Here is a 15,793-nt window from a genome sequence, read left to right on the forward strand (position 1 = left end):
CTTTCTTATTTTAATCTGATAGTTTCTCACCTTTATTGGCCCGTTTCTGTCTGGGGCGTTTCCAGGAAAAAAGCTATTGGTAGAGGCTGAGCAACACCTGGGTTTTCCAGTGGTGGGTAAGCCAACCAACAAATATGCAGCTAAGAGGTGGGGTGTGCCCAGTTCTCAAACATCGAGCTAGTTCTGTGCTAGGGTGGAAACTAGAAGCAGGGGACTTGAACACATATCACTTGGATTCTCTGTCAGTAGAACAAACTGTTGAGTTCTCTCTTATAAAACAAACTGATTGCAAGACAAGACTTTGAAGATATTTGTGAAAAAATTACTTACTCAAAAGAGGTAAATCTAACATGGAAAAGTGAAAATCAGAAAACCTAGAAAATCATACAGATGATACAATACTGCAGGGAAAATACATGCAAGAGGGCAGACACAGTGAATGGATGTTGAAGATAGATAGGATAGGAAATGTATGCCGTGATTTCATGGAGGAAGGAGTGCTGCCAGATCAACAAGGCAGGAAGGAGCAAAACAAGCTGGTCATCATTCTGTGTTAAAAATGCAGAGGAATATTGTTTCTTATGCCTGTATACACAACACTTTGGACTATGTGCTTACATGCTCAAAGGCTTTTAATATTTTCCACTGTGAAGTGTAGCGATATATGACAATAATGGCTTACTTTGTCTATGGCTATACAATCTATTGTGTAGCTATTGTCTATTTATGCACAATCTAATTACTTGTGCTACAAGTGAAAGCCTACTCTTGCTAACAACACCTTGATTGAAAACATGTTGGTAAACAAGAACAGCGTTTATATGTTAATCAAAGGAATAATTGTACCAAGAGTACAAGTACTTTGGTTTTTTCTCAGTTTTGAAGTAGTTCTTGACTGAAGAACTGGCCTCATCTCAAATAACTAACCTCATGATGTCACCTGCTTGGGAAGAAAGCTCTAGACTTTCTCGCTCCCCAGTGATCAGCTCTGGGATCTCATCAGAGAGGGAGACAGCAGTTTGTGGGAATTTCTCTGTCCTGTGTGCACTATCTGTTCCTGGAACGGTTTCCAAAGAGCTTTTCCTACAGACAAACCTCTCCATAAAGCACCCGGCCTGTGCCACACACATTAAACTTTCTGCATTAGAAATCTGAATGTCATGAGCCCTTGAAATAGTATCATTGTCCTAACCAGAACCTATCACCTAATAAAGGGTATTGTCTTATTCCTTGTTTTATCGGATCTCACCAGAGGCCTGTTTTGATCAGTTCCGGTAGTGAGGCCCTCAAAGTGGGACAAGGACTCACACCTGAAAGCAATCTTTTAATAACCTTGATACTGGCTGTTTTAATTTTCAGTCTTCCATCAGATTGATAATACCTAGTATTGGTTTATGTCTCTCTCTGTCCATGCACCTAATGGCTTGATGTTGTAGCATTAGCACTTCTTCTGGTACCACAGCATCTCACCTTACTGTAGGTGCCGGCACTTTCTGTGTATCTGGGGCAGATGCAAAGACGTGAAAATGGATTTTATGTCCAGTGTAGGGTACATTGAGAGTGATGGCTTGGATTCCCATTTGCACCACAGCAAACCACGCAGAGGAGGTTTTAACAGCAGACTTGAATCTGAGATAATGGTTATAACTTTGAGACAGTTGTCATGAGCTTCTGAATAACTTTAAGAATAAAAATAGCGGAACTCTACTTCATTACACCCTGTCATTTTCATCGTCTGCATGTGATAGCACCCCTCTGCTATCTACGCGGCCCAGAGATTGTGGAGAATAATAGGTGGAGAAGCCAGTCACGCTGCTTCTATCTAGCTTACTACCAGCAGGACTTCTATCCAGGCACAGGAAAAAAATCACAGAAGCCCACTTCTGCACTGCATTCAAGTTTCCATCTATTTGAGCTGTACTGAGCGTATTTGAAAGCAGAGTTCTAGTTTGGGACCTCAGTACTCCCACTTTGGACTTTCTTTGGACCCAGTAAATTCTTTCTAGAAATTCTGTTTGGAATTCATTTCACTGGCTTTATTAGGGTCAAAAGCTACTAATATCAAGTTGGTCTTTAGCTCTTTACTGCAAGGGATTTTTAAATGAACATGAATAAACTATTTTCTAAACCCATAGCAAGAGCTCCCTATTGGATTACATTATCAGGCATCTAATTCTGTGTTACCTGTGCCTCTAGTTTAGAAGAGAACTTAGGAGATCTAACCAGCTCTGGATAAACCTTGCAAGATTCATAGCAAGGCTGCTGTGTCTCACAGTCTGGGCTCATTCTTGAATGGAGGGGTCAAACTGGGGAATAGTACCTTCATCTGCCTGTGGGTAGGCGGCTGAGCATGTGGTGACAGAGTGACATTTCTTCTCCTTGTGGCAGCACCAGCAGCTCCCCATAAATGCTTTGGCAGAGATCAGTGCTGGTGCCATTACTGACCACGTTCCTCTCAGGGTTCGATCCATGGCTTTTGCTGCTCAGATTTTCTTTATTATTTTTCTTTAGAAGCTCATAATTAAAACCTGCTCTTAAACTATCCTGTCATGTAAAACAGAGCCTGAGCAGTTCTAGCTTAGCTTCTCTATGCCGATGTCCAGCAGTAATGGGATTTTGTTGGGCAACAGTGGCCGGTGTTGGTGCACAGAGATTTCTGACTTAGCAGCTAAAATGTTTACCCAGCTGAGAGCTGAGGCTCTTGTAAAGCACAGAAATACCTATCTCGGCTCCCCAAGGTGCAGTTTCCCATTATAAGCCCAGAATCTCTTACCTTCTGTGAAGACAGAAAACTTAAATGCTTTGATTACAGGAGGGAAATTCAGAAGGATTTGAAGAGTACTTGAACCAACATGTTAGGCTGCATCAAGAGGTATATTTTAATGATAATGGTAATCAAATGAACTGCCTAAGGGCAAATAAGCAATTACACCAGAGATGAAAGTGTCTGACATGATCATTCAGAAATTAGAATACCTGTTTGGTCACTTAAGTCATCTTGCTCAGGCAGTTGGTGGTGGCTGCCTGCAGCATGTCCCTTACTGCCCAGGTCAGAGTGACAGCTTAGTCTTCATTCTTCAAAATATGAGAGTCTGGGGATATAAATTCAGGTTCCACTAAGCCATATTCAATGTCTTTTTTAATATAGGGTGGTTACGTCTTTACTGACATGAAAACAATGAAATCTCTAGGCTTTGTACTCTAAGGGGAAGACAACATAGGGCAAAATTGTTGTTCCTTGGTGGAATCTTACAGAAGCATATGATGCTCTCAGAAGAGGCAAACAGGTAGGTCCAGTCCCCATCCCCACTTTAACCTGTGCTCTATGCACACAAGACTTCACATGTTTTACCTTTGCAGCCATAAAGCTGGAATGACGTCAACATATTTTCTGACGTTTAGTTGGTTTGGAAGCCAACATGGTAGAGTCCACAAAACACCCAACTAGGTTAAACTAACCCAAGTGAATGGTACATGAAGTAGTCAGATAGTGGAAATCATGAGAAGAAAAACCTCCCACTAGTACAGCAGTGGAGTTTCAGTGCCACTTGTCTGCCTTTAGAGAATCCTAGTCTCGGTGCTCTGCAAGATTTTGGTACCTAACTTTTGGTAACCTAACTTTTGGTACCTAGACAGATGTTTTTAATTCAGGCACCCCATAGTGCTTCATCTGCTGAAGGCAGCATCAGTGTAAAGCATGATTTTTCACTGTGGTGGCAAAAGGCAAAATGGATTTTTGTTCTATGAGTCAATGACAGTTTTCGGCTGCTGTTCTTTAAAAAGCAGAAAAGGCATGTTGATTCAGATAGAGCATCAGTAAGAAAAATGTCAGCAGTGGCACCTGAACATTAGGAGCTCTATGCCTGTACCAAAGAGAATAACTCTTCATTGACCAAATGAAACCTTGGAGTCATACACTTGCAAAAAAGATCACCACAGTTTTGCAAGTGAAGTTTATGTTAAGTGATAAACTCCTCACTCTGAAAACAGACTTGGAAGCAGTGAGCTCCTGAGAACCCATTGTTTGCTTTTAAGGGGAGGGGGTAAAACTGTGAAAGGTAAGCTGTGAAAAAACCAGTCTATTGGCAGTAGGCTGATGTTCTAGAAAATGCAAAATTTTGGGCATCAGAAAGCTTTGTATAGATTTACAAATCAAAGTTACTGTCAGGGACTTCTTCATTAAACATAGAACAAAGGAGGAAGGGAGATCTTTTAGGTATTAGCACATCATAACACCAGTTAATTTGGGCTGCAGATTCTCTTTAATGCAGTTGGGTCTGTTTGTGTTAAGAGAGCACCCGTGGGGTGGGTTGAGGTTGGGTTGCCAGATGCCCACCCAGCCGCTCTCTCACCCCCTCCTCAACAGGACAGGGGGAGAAAATAAGATGAAAAAACTCACGGGTGGAGATAAAGACACTTACCAATTACTGTCATGGGCATAACGGACTCAACTTTAGGAAAATTAATTTAATCTCTTGCCAGTTAAAATAGATGGATGGTGAGAAACAAAGACAAAAGCTGAAACACCTTCCCTCTTTTCCACCCCTCCTCTTTTCCCCCCCAGGGTTGAAGTTCACTCCTTCATTCCTGACTCCTCCATGTCTCCCCTGACTGGTGGAATGGGATTGGGAATGGGGGATTGCTGTCGGCCTGTAACAGTCCCTCTCTGCTGTTCCTTCCTCCTCACACTCTTCCTCCCTGCTCCAGTGTGGGTCCTTCCCACAGGATGTCGTTCCTTCAGGACAAAGGCTCATCACAGGCTCCTCGGGGGCCTCAGCACGGGCTCCTCGGGGGCCCATCTCCTGGTCCTCACAGCTTGTCCCTCACCCCTGGTGCCGGGCGGCTCTGTCACAGGGGCCCCGCCCGCTCCTCTGAGGGGCCGGGCTGGGCCCCGCCCCAGGGCGGTTGGAACCAGCCAGAACCGGCTGGAACCGGCTGTGTCTGGTGTGGGGCAGCCCCGGCTCTCCTCACAGAGACCCCAGCGCCTGCGCACCCCATATGACCTGTGTTTTTCAGGAATGTGAAAGGACGTATGTAGCTCTATAATGATATGTTAAGTTGAAAGTTCACAGCTGACTGATTTCTAGAAAGTTTCTTGCCATTTTTCTGAAGTTTTGGGCAGCAGAGGGCCAGTAAGAGTAGTGTTTTCTTTAAGGAATTGCAGGACTAAGGGAATACTGTGCAATTTGGATGTGCGATGCGGTGAAGTAAACCAGTCCAAGAAATGTACTGGTCTGAGGGAAAGATCTCAGCTGATTTTTAAAGGAATGTCCTTATTTCCAGCCCACGAACAGGTATAGCGTGGAAGAGTAGAGTGAGTGATGGGCGATTGAGCTTTAACCTTAATTTCAGAAAATACAAGCAACTGAAAGAGGAGACAAGTTCTTGGGGCCCTGGCCAGTGGCAATGACCTGCTTCTGGCATATTGTTTGACACATGGGCAGTTCTGTAGAAACCAGATAAAAATCAGGCAGCGAAAGATCTGGCTTTTCACGCGCATATGTTGATTCTTACTAAAACCCCTCTATTTCCTATGTGAATAAAGCTTGACTTTCCTTTTCATTTGTGAAAAATAGATGCCAAGGACTTGCCTGCAGAGCTGGACTTGTCTTAGTGGGCATTTCCTTCTGCTGAAAGAGCCTGACGTCAGGGCTCGGGCAAAGGATGCTCCGGCTGAACCTTGCGAGAGTGGCCCGGGGAGTCAGCACCAGGAGGGGCCTGCAGCAAACAGAAGTTCTGCCTGCCATTTCTTTAGTAAGCAGGGTGTACAAGAACGGCAGTAATGTCAGAGCAAATCATTGAGAAGTAATCCTTCAAAATAATTTAAACTTGAGAATTAACAAATAAAAGCATTGGAAACTCATGAGCCAGGCCCTTTTCCCACCAAGGAGATTTTATTTTAAAACTAACATTGGATTTTTAATTGTTTTGAGACCTTTTAGAATTTTTATCTGTGGTTTTCCTCCAAATTGTGGGCCAAAAGTTTACTAAAAAAGATTGCTGTATGTAGGTACTACTGACATACTGACATAGCCTTTTGGAACTAAGATTTAAGGGAAAACACTTTTTATCCATGAATCCATAAAGAGATGGCAGGACTGAACTTTACTGAAGCAGGATTGTCATTTGGCAAATCAAACCACAGGCTATATTGCATTTGCTCCTTATGTTGCAATTTAGAAATTATTGGCTTGGTTTCTAGCAAGTTAGGTGTGCCCTTCCTGATGACTGTCTATACTTAACTGACGCAGTTCCCACAATGGCAGAAAATTTGTGTACCTGGTCAAATTTGATTTATGCATAAATGTCTTGTTTACATGTACTACCAAAACAATAATATTCCTATTTGAAATAGACTAACAAGAAGAATGGCTGCTGGCAGCTGTAGAGGGGTTTGCAGTAATGCAAATCCAAGGCACATTGGGGATGTGCTTACAGGGGGGGATGGTGACACAGAGGTCCCCCTGAGCAAGTCAAAGAGTGTTTCCTGTTCAAGCTGGTGTTAGTTTTGGGCAATTTCTGGGGCATCAGCCGTGGTGGGGAATTGTGTCCCTCCTCCCCTGCCCCTTGCTGGGCTGGGGGCACTGCACATCTCTGTTTTTCTCCCCTGTGGCCAGCAGCGTGGAGCATCAGAATCTGCTCTGGAGCATCTCCCTAAAACACCTCTTCCTGGTCTAAAGATTTTAATAGCAGGTGGTTTGAAGGGTTCAAATATAAGCCATACTTAGATTAAAAAATAAACAAAAGCATGCAGTGTCAGGCTGTGCCTGACAGTTGCTGTAATGCAGAGTGATCCCTCTCTGAGAACTTGCTTGCACCTGTAGTTGTCTTTAATTCTAAGAGCGCTATGAGCAGACTACATGTAACTTTCAGTCCTGGCCACTAAATGTTGTTAGATTCTTTACTGTCAAGTAAGTTGTATCTCTGTGTTGCTAAAGCACAGATAATCTTTAAGGGACTTTAATGTTAAGTGAGAAAAAAATAAGAAACTCAAATTGCATTTACTCTTCTGCACTTCAAAAGACTTGTTCTGCAATTTTTCCTTACCTTTAAAGATAGTAACTAGAAAGCTCATAGTGTGGGAGTCTTTGCTTTTAAAAGCTGCAGCAAGCGTAATACTCACTGATTGAACTTGCAGTTGGCAAAGGCAAAAGCTGGGGGGGATGTAAGCGAACATGTGCTGTCCTTTGTAGTTCCAGTTCTTTTAGAAGCACTCACAAATAGCTTTAGTTTCTTTAGCAAATACAATGGCATCATTCTGGGCATGCCTAGTAGAAGTGTTCTGGGGCTAGTAAACTGTGAACAAACCTGTTTGCATTGCTGTACTGTACAGCGCAGCACAGATAAGCCCTAATTGTTATGCAACTCCTTAGCATAAGCTCCTGGCATGGCTCATATGCTTCCCTTGTACTAAGACCGTCCAAAATAGCAACAAGAAAGCATGTAACTAAAGACACAGCAGGAGTGTAGGAATTCACCCAGGCCTTGGATGTTCTAAAGATTGAACAATTCCTCATTTTAAACCTTCCAAAATGCTAAGCATAATGTATTTTCTTCGGAGCTTCTTCAAGGTAAGCAATTTCAAACTTTTCCTGAGTGTGGGAGTTTGGTTGGTTTAGTTTTCTTTTGACAAGAGAGAGACTTAGATTTGAATTCTTTGTACAGGAACATAGAAAGTAGTTTTCTTGAGAACTGATGCCCAGTAAGTGTGCTCACCAGGTTTGCAATTTGCTTTGCTATGTTAACATTTGATTTGTAGAAAGTGGTTATTTTCTGCTACAATAAAAAGGAAGCACTTGTTGTGGATTTACATTGAGAGATCCTTATAAGATGAAAACCATAAAATTGATGGTGTAAGCCACATCCATCAACAGAGAGTTGTTAGCAGTGAAAGATGCATTTTATGAGGCAAAAATAAATTACAACTCTTTTTTTATTATGTTTTCCTGAAATGTTTGTTGTATTTTAAACATGGCAAACTGAGAAATTGAACGCTACCATTATTGAAAATGCTTTAGATACATTTATTGGCAACATTTTATAATTTATTTTGTAAGTTTATATTTCATATTATTAAAACAACCAGACTGAAAATCTAATCTTTACTGATGGGTGTGTAACTCTCTGGGGACAGTTTAATTTTCTGTGAATCTAATAAATTCTGCAGTTTTATGACTGAGGTCCTGCTGCTGTCTGCTGTGGGACTGAAGTAGCTGTTTGAGATCCGAGTCCCAGCTGTGGCTTTCACCCAGCTCAGAGTTACAGCACGGTGGTGTTGCAACCGGAGCGTGCGCTGCGGTTTCGTTTGAAGCGTTCACTGTGAAATGCAGAGATGGTTTGGAGAATTATGGGTCAAAGGAAATGAAAGTTTAATCGGGTTAGCGAATATTGGATTATTCTGTGATCTGAAATGTTAGAATTTGAGGCGCAATGGAGAATTACACTAACTTAGAAGAAAAATACTTAAGCAATAGAATAACTGTAATCAGCTGAATTCCAGCTTGCCATTATGTTGTCAGTTACACATTTTCGTGCCAAACTACTTCTTGGTAAAGTATGCTGCAGGATTGCAGCCGTAGTGTAAGGTCAGCAGTAAGTCTCAACCCGGAGTTGCTCTGTGGAGACCAACTGCTATTTGAAAGAAATGTGAGAAAAGGTTTAATTTTGGTCCTAAAGCATGTAGCTACAATTAGCACCTGCAGCCACCTGATGGTTCATAGAAAACCAGCAGCAGCATTTCACTTAGAAGTAGGAGGTGGGCCTCATTTTTGGCAGCCTTCCTTAGGGAGATTGTGTGGGGTTGGTCTTAAAAATTGCCTGCATTTGTGTTGAAAATACCTACTTAGCTTCTTCTGAATTACTTTGTTACTCTAAACACAGCATTCTTTGGGAGGTAGAAGCGAGGGACAGGAAAAATAAACTCAGGTTTTACTCCATTACTGGGATACGGCTATTGACTTATCATACTTACATTGCTGTTTTATCACATGACAAGCCTTGACTTTGAAAAATTTTAGTGTAAAACATGCTGCTAAAGTGTATGTAAATATTTTACTTTATGGTGGGAGAGCATATACTTCCCAAGTACTTAAATGAGTAATTTTTTTACATAAGGTTCAGACATCTACAATAGCGTTAAGACACTAGTTTTTGAGAAAAACAGGACTGAGTAAAACTGGTAGCTGTCATCTGTGTTGTGGTGATTAATGGATTCATTCTGAAGATGGTCATTTTCATTTGTAACAGCTTTGTGCCATCTCTGTTGGTTTCAGTTTGAGAGACTGGCATGGGTCAGCTTATGTCTATGAGTTCCATTTTGCATTCATTGACTTAACAGTTAGCTAAGTCGGTTAGACTTTGTCTGAAATGGAGGTAAAATTAAGAGTATCTTAATTACAGTTTCCTTATTGTTTTCTGTGAGGTTTTCTTGAAATAGAAAACTCTCAATTAAAACTTGTCCAAAACACTGTATATCTAGAGCTGTATTTTACAGGTTCTTGTGATTCGGGTCATGCTAGAATAGTCCAAATAGCTTGAAATGCAGTCTGAGGTCTTAGCCATGTTTCTCAATAGGATTTTAGCTCCTAAGATCCCCATATCCACTGCTGGGAGCTTTAAAAGTATCACCCTCACCTGACTGGAAAGAAAAAGTAGTCTGGGCTAAACAGCTAATAAACTTGCCCTTGGCTTTGGGACAAATGCTAACCCTACGGGAGAGTCACTGTGGTGGCTCTTGTCCTCCTCTGGACGTTGCATGGACTGCCACTGCTGACGGGAAGAGAGGAGGAAGAAGGAATAGCATAAACCTGGCCCTGCATCTCTAGGAGGGAGCTAGAGCTGGGTGTGGGGCTGTGGGGCAGGGTTGGCAGGGAAGAGCTTGGGACCCCCCACCTGCTCTCTTTTGGCTTTCTTAGCACGGAACTCTGAGTTTACGATGCATAACTGTGTGACAGTGTCACGGTTCAAAGTAGTCACAAAATTGCATGCACATCTGATCTTGTTATATCTTGGCCAATCAATTTTTATCTCCCATAAGAATCCATTAAAGGCTTAATATGTTTATCTTTGGTTCTGCCAAGAGAAATGGAAAGAGATACTGAGGTTGTTATAGATACACAACTGCATCGGTTTTAGCTGCTGATTTTTCTCAATAATTTAAATAATTGTCTAATTAAAAATAAATTAGATTATTCTATATGTCTGTTCGCTTGACTTGGTGTGATAATAATTGGTTTTCACAGAAAATGTGCAGAAATCAGTGTAGCTCCTTATTAAATGAAAAATCATATAAATGGCTCAGATGAGCCATAATTGGTTAGCTTTTGAGAAGTGCAACAGCGAAGCTTGTGGAAGCATATTATTGTTTTCTTTAACTTCAAAACCAGAAAATGCTGATTAACAGTGCTGTCTTTTATAATGATGGCCACAATAAGAACCATGTTTTCACTTACGGCATGGAGCATTTCAAAACAAGCAGCCTGTTGCAGTCATTTTCAATTCCCGTCTAATACCACTGGTACAGAAGTAAACAAGGCACGGATGCAGATTTGCCACTAATACCTTTAATGCCTCTAAAATAGTACACCTATTGTTCTCGCTGAACCAAAGCTCCAGGCCACTAATACCAGCTAAACAATTCCTGGCCACTTTAAAATACCAGTGTATGCCTGAGCAGCGATTGCTGCAGTCACCAGTTGCAGGCAGGACTTTTGGGAGCCCTGTTGCTGCTGTCATAGTTGCACTGTGTTGCACAGCTGTAGAACATCCTAAATTCCTGTCAGATTCAGTGTTCCAAGTGTCGTACATTTCTCTCTCTCACTGGCCACATCTTTTTATTTAATTCTGCTCAGAAATCTTTGTCATCTGCTTGGTTAGTTTTTGCAGCCCATCCAGCTTTGGATTTGAACCTGACTTGGCTGGTTTTCTCTTTGAGCAATACACCAAGCTTACATTTACCTGAGTCGGACCAAAGAATTTGTTCACAATATATGTGTTTCACTGAAGGATTTTTGTTCTGTTTTAATAAATCAAACACCACATTTGTAGTAGTTCTAGGTCTTGCATCTGTTTCACTGGATAGTCACCTATCCCAAAACGTCAGGTCCCCCCCTGAACTTTGTAGTTTAGTTCCATTTTTGTGACCCCTCAGTCTTTTAGCTGGGAAAATCTTTGTTAGTCTCAGTCTTGGCACTTCTAAGACACCTGTGAAATGAGCACTAAAATAATGTCTGGTTATTCTGCTCTGAGGGTCAGCTCCTTTTTCTCTTGTAGTGAAACTATAGCACAGATTTCTAAACAAAGTTGTGATTTCGGGTGGACCTGTGGCAGACATTTAGGTAGAGGCAGGGACCCTGCTGAGTGGACATTCCCTTGGAAAGTCAGAATGTTGTCTCATTGAAAATATGCCTTGTTGTCTGCAGAAGGGTTGGTTCTGTTGTGTGCGGCTGTAACATTGCTGTTGCATAAGGCCATGTCTTGAATGTACAATATTTGGCTGAATAATGACTGTGGATATTGCAGGTTTTGCCTAAAACTAAGGAATGACTGTAACGTGCAGCTGTTCTTAAAATGTGTTTATCAGTTGTTCATCATCTAATCTAGATGATGTGGTGTACTGATGTGGTGTACTAATGTGGTCTTTAGGCATGCTCAACTGTCAGGCAAGCAGATACGTGCAGGTATCTTAACAGTGTATTGACCTTTGGCACCTAAGAGTGTGTGGCATCTCAGGTTTAAATCTTCTAGATATCAAGGTCATCCTCTACAGTGGGATTTCTGTGCGTTGGTGCTGCAGCTTTCAAAATAGCAACAAAAAGTATAAAGAACAGTCAAACAGAACATTTCAGTGTTGGGTGGGAACAGCTTTCTTGCAAAACTGGCTGAAGAGGACTCTCAGTGTTTAGCTAATGAACTTCTTCTAGCATAAATTAAACCAAGCCAATATTGAGCTTGAGCTAAAATGACAATCCTACAATGTTGGCTTAGATCTTATAGTAATGCCTATAGCAACTCATGCTACCTGAGTAACAACTCTGCAAGTAATACCTGAATACACACCTCTTCATTAAAAACTTAAAGAGGGCTGCTAATGTCTCATTTAATAAGCAAAACAACAAATTTGTATGATTGCACATACGGTTGTAAGAACCCCTGGGTTATATATACATGTAGAATGGTTATTGTAGTCAATGCTGTGAATATTTTTTCTTGCAAAAATATATTAAAAAAATTACTCGAGTTTTTAAATAGCTTTAAAAACACAACTATCTTAGGAGCATAAATTCACATATGAAACGTCTCTGTGAAGGTTTTGCTTTCAGGGGAACTGAAGTACCTGTAGGCGAATACTTTTCAACTGGGCTAATTACAAACTCTTTAATTTTGTCCATAGAAAGTAGAATGGTTTGACTGTAGTGTGTTTTTCTCAGTTTTCCAGTACAACAGCCAGAGTTAAATTTTCTAGTAGTAGCTTTGGTACTAAGGAGCAATGGAAATTCATATATTTTATTCCTGCAATGGCTTCCATCTAAAAAACCCATTGTTTCCTGATACTGAATTAGGCAGCAGAGTGTATGGAAAATCATCAGGATTGGGAATTTCTTATCCCAGACAGTTATCTTGTACCATCTTAAACCAAAAATGCTGCATAGGGCATGGCAATGGGTGGTCTTCATGGAGAAAAAAATGCTACAATATGGAAAAGAGCATGATACCAGATGAGAGTATAGGAGCTACCCATTTGTGTATCAAAAGCAAATAAATTGGTGAGATTAAACTAAAAGCTAGTTCACATACCAGAAGATTAAAGAATTAGCCTGAAAACACTATTAACTGAAAAATGGAATGAGGTTTGGATAATTCATAGCTATTGTGTCAGTGAAGTTATGCTGGTAAGGAAACAAAGTGTCAAATGAACTCTCACTGTTTTTAAGGAGGGAGTACATTTTGCCTGGAAGAGGCTTAAGGAGATATAAAGGGAAAGGTAGAACTGCTTAGTATGCGAAGTATCTGAATAATTGAAAGACAGAGTCTCTGAAGCGTTAATGAGTCTTTGACAGTAATGGAAACTGGAATTAATGGCAGCCAGGTAATTCCTGATTAACCTGCCTGTATGTATGTAAATTTAAAGGAGTGATGTGTGCACGCACACACACGCACACACTCTCAATTTAAAATACTGCTGCGGGAGTTAAGTTGCCTTCCTCTTCAATACAAGAGTGCTATTACCAGTCTAGGAGGGTGGAAGCAAATTCTGCATCCAGATCATTAACAATTGTGATTAATACTTATTTCAGAATATAGTAATGCCTGTAACTTTTCAGGCAGGACAGACTGATCCATGACTGACTTTGCAGAGGATGTCCACTAAAATACAAGTGTAACAACAGGTACAATTATAATGCATCCCTTGACAGGAATTAACAAATATATCCATCTGCTCAGACCTTTTCTTGAGAGGAGGTACTAAGCGAGATTACATTTGATGGAATCACTTTGACTTCTTGGCCACTAGGACTATTTACAAATTGCATCTAAATATGTGACAACATAAATTTTTCGTAGGCTCTAGATGTTCCAATAAAAGTAGTATCTTATGTCTTAGAAAAGAAAACTTGGCCCATTAAGAGAATACATGTGAAAAGTGACACCCAAGTGTGACGAGTGGTTTGCTTACAGGTAAAAGCGTGGGAAAAGTCCTGAAGGTCTTGGTCAGCTTTTGTGTAATCAAAGGTTATGTTAGGTTGAGATCAAGGTTTCCTGCAAAGTGGCCATTGGTACCAAATCACCAGAATTGTGACGTTGTTGGCTGTGCTCCAAAGAATTCAAACTGCGTGGGAGTCATGATTTTCTTTTGCTTTCAGAGGTGGAATCCTGCACAGCTGGAATAGGCCTTGCTGCTGAGAAACTTCCAGTAACATTATTGAGGTCATACAGATGGGTATATAATTACTTAGATAAGTAAAGTTTCAATTAACATGATTGCAATCTAGTAGCACTTAAACAGTGTTCCTTAAGAAAAGGATTTCACCCTGTACACAACCTATAAATGAAGAATGGAAATCTGTATGATTAAACCGCACCACAAAGTTAAAAATTACCAGGACCTATACATAGCCTTAGGTTCAACTTTTGGCCCCACAAGAATTACTGCCTGAATAAAAATCCCAGGAGACAAGACAAGAATTTGCATCAGATTAATTATCAATGACAATGTTTTTGTGGTTTTATGCAAAATGCAAGAAGAAGATTAAAATAATGAACATTTCCTTGCAACACGCAAGTACTCCTTGTATAGGACAGCCTTGTTCCAGGCACCTCAACCAACTGGGGCTGGAGCCTATGGAGGCATTTTAAGCAATTAGATGAAATGCTTCACAGTGAAGCAGCATCTTTCTGATCACACACATAAAAATAAAGGTGAAATACTGTTTTGCTCTTCAGAGGACAGGTCTTGCCAAGGTTAAAGGTGGAAATTCAGGCAACATTTGCTCCAGCAGTGGGTGACGACTCCTCCTTCTGATTATAACACTTCTCTGTCTCAAACTCCCTCTGCTGAGCCAATTTTCTACAATGACGGTAAATCGGTGGGGGCTAATGAGTAATCTCTTACTCTTGGAAATCTCCCATGGTAGGCTTGACAGACATTGACTCACTGCCCGCACGTGGCAAGCCAAGGACAGCATTTAAATTTGAGTGAAATTCTACCTGATCATATATGTGACCTTTCTGAAAAAAAACCAAGACAAATACTCTTCCTCTTCTCATAGGCATCTCTGCTTCTCTAATACTAAAAAATTCTTCTTTTAAAAACAGTACTGTGGTCGTGGAGGGCTTTGGATAAGTCTAGTTTGCAGAGCCCGGCTCTCTCTACTGGCTAAAATTTAACATTTTCAATAGACAACTTTCTGATCAGGCTTACAATATGACCTTTCCAGTTTTAAGTACAACTTCAACAAATCTGTTTATAGCAGGTGAGCATCAAGCCCTGTGTATTCTTTGTGCTTATTAGAGAGGTCAAGTATAATATTTTAAGAAGCAAAGTTGTATGAAGAATTCAAAGTTTTAATAAACTTAAATAATGGATAAGACATGTTCTTTCATCAGGCACAAAGTTCTGGAGTACTCATGGTTACTACAGAGTATCAGCTGGTATTGGATACCATGTCGCTATTAATTATAACTTTTTTTTGTATCGCACAAAGGTTGTCTGTAGTGCATGCTGGTAGGTGATTGCAGTTCCTCTAACTGTGCATGAAGGTAACATGTAAGTTCATTCCATTCTATAAACAACATGTAAACCCTCCCTAGCAACGCTAATACATTTTTGTTATTCTATATTTCAGTTAAACAAGTGCCATAATTCCCTGACAATTGAATCTTAACATCAGATGGTAAAAAGATTCATTCCAGCTTCAGGAGACTGTTTCGAAACAGGTGGCTCTAAATACTTGTCACCAATTACAATGAAGACAATTATTTCTTCAGAGAGGATGTCTATTCAGAAGTTGCAGATCATGCAGTAACACCTCAGCTAGCTTGCTTGCTGACAGGGAAGTAACATGGGACAACATGGGGACTGATGTCACAGCAAAATCTGTTTCAGTGTCTGGGTAAACAAGCCAACCGTGAGCTCACATGGAGCTGCTGCTGCCATGCCTGTGCTCTCACCCTGCTGCCACCACCTGGTTTGGCTCCTGTCTGCAACTGCTGCAACAAAAGTTGGTCTGAATTTTGAAATTAACAACTGTCAGTTCAGCTGTAGGGGTGTTTATTTTATTTTATTTTATTTTAT

The sequence above is a fragment of the Numenius arquata genome, chromosome 9 (assembly GCF_964106895.1).
Source record: "Numenius arquata chromosome 9, bNumArq3.hap1.1, whole genome shotgun sequence".
Classification (NCBI taxonomy): domain Eukaryota; kingdom Metazoa; phylum Chordata; class Aves; order Charadriiformes; family Scolopacidae; genus Numenius; species Numenius arquata.